Source organism: Microtus pennsylvanicus, chromosome 4 (genome assembly GCF_037038515.1).
Source record: "Microtus pennsylvanicus isolate mMicPen1 chromosome 4, mMicPen1.hap1, whole genome shotgun sequence".
In the NCBI taxonomy this organism is placed as follows: Eukaryota; Metazoa; Chordata; class Mammalia; order Rodentia; family Cricetidae; genus Microtus; species Microtus pennsylvanicus.
Window position 1 is genome coordinate 80,123,482 of NC_134582.1, and position 5,680 is coordinate 80,129,161.

The window sequence follows — 5,680 nt, forward strand, 5'->3', positions numbered from 1 at the left end:
TCTCATATGGTCCCTCTGTGCTTGGAAGTGCAGTTCGATACCTGAGCCTTCAGCCCATGTGCTAAGGATACCTGGGCATAAAATCTCTAATATTCTTAGAGTATTAATCTCAAAATTGACTATAAGTGAATTCCTATGAAAATATAATATTAGTTAAAAGCAATTCCCCGTCAGCTCTAATAGTATTTGGGGAATAAATGAACAAGAAGTGAATACAGTATACTAAAAGCATGAATGGAAAGAAGAAGAAGAAATGACTAGGACTTTGAATTAGTGTAAAAATAAACAAACGCGAGGAAGGGCAAGTCAATTGGAGAGCAGGAAACTCACTGGGGTAAATGGAGTTTAAGAAGCATTAGATTGTGGAAGAAAGCTCTCGGAAAGGCGCACAGCTCACCTTGAGAGGTCGAGTGTACTGGGTGTAAGAGAAATAGGAAGAAGATAGAGTGGGTGTGGGAACAGGCATAGGACACCCGTCTAACCTCCTGCAGAGTGCAAACGGTAAGAAAGCAGGCAAAATGTTGAGGGTGAAGATTTTAAAAAGTAAGCAAAAAAAAAAAAAACAAAAACATTATGCCATGTGAAAACCCTCCCTTGCTTATAGCAACAGAGGTCTCTCTTGTTCTTGGGGTGTCTTATGGCTTTATATCTGCCAGCTCAAGAGTTTCCAGGCTGTGTCTCCAGTTCAAACCTGCTTGACCAGCTTGGCAGGCCTGTTATATCTCAATGAAAACCGGTGGTGGGGGGTGGATTTCTGCCTTGATCGAGAGGGCTCATCTCTCTTCTACCTGTATCTCAGCTCTCAGTGAGAGGTGTCACTTCGGGAGTCCAAGCCACCTTCCAGTGTCCTCTTTCCTGTGGTTCTGTAGTCCCATGGTATGGAGATTACAATGTCTGAGGCCCCACCCCTACCTGCATTTGTTTTTCCTGGAAACCTTCTTATCAAGGAGAGCTTGGGACTACTCCATCTGTCCTTGAGTTTGCTTGCTCCACCAAGCTTCAGTGCAGGTCAGCTCCCGTGGGGTCTCATGTTCTCAATGTGTGCAAGGAGATGCTTCGGACTGTGGCGAGGTGTTTGGGCAGTGTTTTCTGATCTTCCTGGCTGAGCCCTTTGTCGCTAAGTTCAGCATCTGTTCCCTCCTTGCCCCCACTGTAATAGAGGGGGTCACAGGAGGCAGTGGGTCATTCTCCATCCTGGAGGTTAACAGATCACGTGATGTATGAAAGCAGAAGAATTTTCATGACGGACGAGGGATGAGGGGACAAGGGGGCAGCTGAAGCAGGGCAGCGGGACAGGTAAGGGGAAATGGGAAAGAACAGAATAGCTATGGAAATGCCATGAAAAAGCTCATTACTTTGTGTGCTAACATTAAAAACTAATAAATAAACAATACCAAGCAAAACAAAATAACAAAAGGGGAACATTAGGGAGAGAATATTAAATGTTTGAAAATAATTGTTTAAATTGCGGCATAGATTGTTGCTATTCCAGAGAGATAAACAAAAGCAGCACACAGTTCCCAGCATTTAAATTCTTAGTAATTGTTTTCAAAGACCTCAGTACAAAACAACCCATATGCTCTTCAATAGATTATGGCTTAAACTGTGTTGTATCCACAATGCTGAATGACACTAAGTACTAATAAATAAATAATGTGTCACTGACACATTCAACAAATTTGGTGGATCTCAAAGACTTTGAATCATTATGTGTGGTAGTTTGAACGAAGGTTCCCTCATAGACTCGTAGGGAATGGCATTATTGGAGGTGTGACCTTGTTGAAGTAGGTGTGGCCTCACTGGAAGAAGTGTGTCACCAGCGAGTGGGTTTTGAGGTTTCAGAAACTCAGGTCAGGTCCAGTGTCACTTTCTCTTCCTTCTGCTTGAGGATCTGGATTTAGAACTCTAAACCACTTCCCCAGCGCCATATCTGCCTGTGTGTCACCACACATCCCGCCCCAAGACTAATGGACGGAAACTCTGAACTGTAAGCCACCGAGAATTCCTGTGGTCATGGTGTTTCTTCATGGCAATAATAATAAATAAATAAATAAAAACCTAACCAAGAGAGAAGTTGGTACCAAGGACTGGGGTATTGCTGTGATAAGCTGAACCACACTTTTGTGTCGAGAAATATAAACTTTGGAATTAGAAAAGCAGTTGAACACTTTAAATGGGGCTTAATTGGCCATGCTAGTAGGAACAGGGAAGACAGCGGTGCTGAGGGTGATTTGAACTGTGAGGGATCTCACTCAAGAGGTTTCAGAGAAGAAGAATTTTAGTATGCGACTTAGAGAATATCCTTTGGATATTTTGGCAAATAATGTGGCAGTTTTTTTGCCTTCATCCAAAAAGTCTGCCTGAGGCTGAATTGAACAATTTCAGATTAATTCCATTGTCAAAGAAAATCTCAAAACAGCCTGCTATAGCCCTGATGTATGGTTATTAGTGTTCACTCTTAGGCAGATCTAGAATGAAAATGAGCAAACCGAGCAAAGAAAAATACAACGTGTACAGTTTGAGGACGAAGGGGCACCAGGAAGTGGAATGGAGCTAAGTCCTATGTTTAAGGAGATGATCAGATTAAAGAAAAGGCTGCTGTTGGAAGGAATAAAGGGATTGGTGACATCAGGGCAAGACCCCAACAGCTGAACTTCCAACTTGTGGAAACGAACTACAGAAAAACTTATGGCCAGGTATAGTGGCGCACATCTTTAATCCCAGCATTCCAGCATTTGCAGAAGCAGGCAAATCTCTACAGAACAAGGTCTACAGAACAAGTTTCAGACAGTCAAGGAAACCAGTAAAGGACACCTCCAAAATCAGAAAGCTAATGAAAGTGTGTTTGAGTGAGGGGCCATGTTCCAGCCCCAGAAAGCAACAGAACTTGGCAGCTTTGGCCACTTGGTTCTGGCTTTAGAGTCAAGGATACAAGAAAGGAGTTATGGAATCTCCCTCTGCAACTAAGGAAAGTCGCTGAGGCCAGGCATGTGTCAGGGGTGTCCTTGCGTGGAGGCCCAGTGAGGCCACTGGGTGAAGCTGTGAAGGTGAAGCATGAATTGCCTTGGAGATCCCAAAATGTTGGAGATGCTGTAGTTGTGGAATACCTGCAGAGGAAACCTGCTCACAGGGAGTGGAACCAACCCAAGAGAAAGAAGTGTGTTGAAGTCAACAAAACCAAAAGGAGTTGGAGATCTGTAAAGTGCTTTGACATCAGATATGGGGATGCCATTTGGAGTTTGCCTTGCTAGTTTTCAGTCTTGTTTTGGGCCAGTAGTTCCTCACTATGCTCTCTTTCCTTCACTTGAGACTGTAATGTGTATCCTGTGCCATTATGTGTTGGATATGATATCCTTCTTGATTTTGGTTTTATAGGGATCACAGTTAAGAGGTTGCCACGAGCCTCGGAAGAGACTTTGGACTTTTAAACAAGGTTGACATTATCATAGACTATTCAGACTTTTGGAGTTGGACTCAGTGCATTTTACATTATGCTATATAAATCTATGGGAGCCGAGGAGTGCAATGTGGTAGTCTGAATGAAAATGGTTCCCACATACTTATACGAAATGGCATTATTGGGGAGTGGTTCTTTGGAGTAGTTGTGGCCTTGGAGGAAGTGTGTCACTGGGAATGGGCTTTGGGGTTTCAGAGGCTCAAGCCAGGCTCAATGTCACTCTTTCTTCCTGAGGATCCAGATGGAGAACTCAAAGCTTCTCCAGCACCATGTCTGCTTGCATGCTGCCATGTCTCAGTAGACATGCAGCTGAAGACAATGACTGCTTCTTCTCCAGAATCCATCACAAGTCAATAGCACATGAGAGAGAGAGAGAGAGAGAGAGAGAGAGAGAGAGAGAGAGAGAGAGAGCACCCTGCGAGTCCACCATCCCTCTGTGGTTGACTGTCGGCAAGTCTAGTCCAGTGCAGGCCAAGTAAAGGCATCTGTAACACTGAGTTCATGACTGTGAAGGCGGTCGTGCCCAGAAGATGACACTTGACCGTCCTCCCGATCTTCTGACTCAATACTTCCCCTCCCCTCCCCACCCTTGTTCCCCAAGCCTTAGAGGAAGCGGTACCCATGTCCTGTTAAGGACTGGGTGTTCAGCCACCACTTATTCTCCTAAGTCCGCATTCACTGAAGTTCCTTGCAAAGAGAAGCTCCCTGATAAAGACTGAGAGAAGAATTCATCTACGGGTATAAACATAAATATTCATAAGACAGTTTGCTACCATGTTCATATGGCTTAAGTGCCTAAAGACCTCCTCAACCTTAGGTTTTAAAGTACTAGGTCTGAATTCCCTCCAATGAAGCCGTCTTCAAAGTAGCACTGTTACACTTGTGAATATCACTATGGCAGGCTGATAGTGTAGTCCTTATGGGTCACAGCTGGACAAGATCGCTGATGCCTCTTCCTCACAGCAGCCTGTGTAGCACCTTTGGGAGCTATAAAAGCCACCCAACAGGGAGGTACCTCCAGTTCAGATTCAGCTTGATTTCCCTAGACCTTGCGATAAAGATGTGTGGTGTCTCTAGCAGTAAGGTCTCATCAATGAGTTATGGTGGGTAGCAGCAAAAGCCTGTAGTGTTTGGGGAGCCTCTGAGACTCTCTGACCAATGACATCTTAGAAGGTGGCCTCCGCCTCTCATGGGGACTTCTGTTTATTAACTCATGGCTTTTTGTAGAATATTATGAGGCCATATAGGGAATCTCTTTTCTAACTCATTTTTAAAATTTCCATTTCTAAAATTGGGCCCTTTTCGTCAAGATGGCGCCGAAAGCGAAGAAGGAAGCTCCTGCCCCTCCCAAAGCCGAAGCTAAAGCGAAGGCCTTGAAAGCCAAGAAGGCAGTGCTGAAAGGCGTCCACAGCCACAAAAAGAAGATCCGCACATCGCCCACCTTTCGGCGTCCCAAGACCCTGCGGCTACGAAGGCAGCCTAAATACCCCCGGAAGAGCGCGCCCAGGAGGAACAAGCTTGACCACTATGCCATCATCAAATTCCCCCTGACCACCGAGTCAGCCATGAAGAAGATAGAAGACAACAACACACTTGTGTTCATTGTGGACGTCAAGGCCAACAAGCACCAGATCAAACAGGCTGTGAAGAAACTCTATGACATCGATGTGGCCAAAGTCAACACCCTCATAAGGCCCGATGGAGAGAAAAAGGCGTATGTTCGGTTGGCTCCTGATTATGATGCTCTGGATGTTGCCAACAAGATTGGAATCATCTAAACTGAGCCCAGCCGGCTAATTCTAAATATACACTTTTTCACCATAAAAAAAAAATTGGTTTACAACGCAGTAGATTTTTACATAGCTTTCATTCTTTATCGGTGAATTCCCCTTGTCCCCCAGCCTCTCCCATTCTCCATGCCTCTCTGCTTAAGTGTTTCTGCTTGAATACCCCCTCTCATCTTTCAAATTACCTGCACTCTGCTGTCTCCTCTCCAGTAAGGAATCATCCAACCAATGGTGTCTTTTTAGTCTCCTGGCTTTTCCTGGTATGCAAGTTGAACACCCTGAACTATAAATTAAAGCTAGGCTCTACACATGAGGGAGAACATGGTATCTGTCTGTCTGTGCCTGGGTGGTTGCACTCAATATAATTTAAAAATATGGAAATACATTTGCAAGTTGCGTGCATAACTTTATGGCATTTTACATAAGGGACATCAAC

At 44.5% G+C, this 5,680-nt stretch overlaps 1 pseudogene; it reads left to right on the plus strand.

The window, feature by feature from the left end:
- Positions 1-4,759: 4,759 nt before the first annotated feature.
- On the plus strand, positions 4,760-5,283 carry LOC142848755 (large ribosomal subunit protein uL23 pseudogene; annotated as a pseudogene).
- Positions 5,284-5,680: the final 397 nt, after the last annotated feature.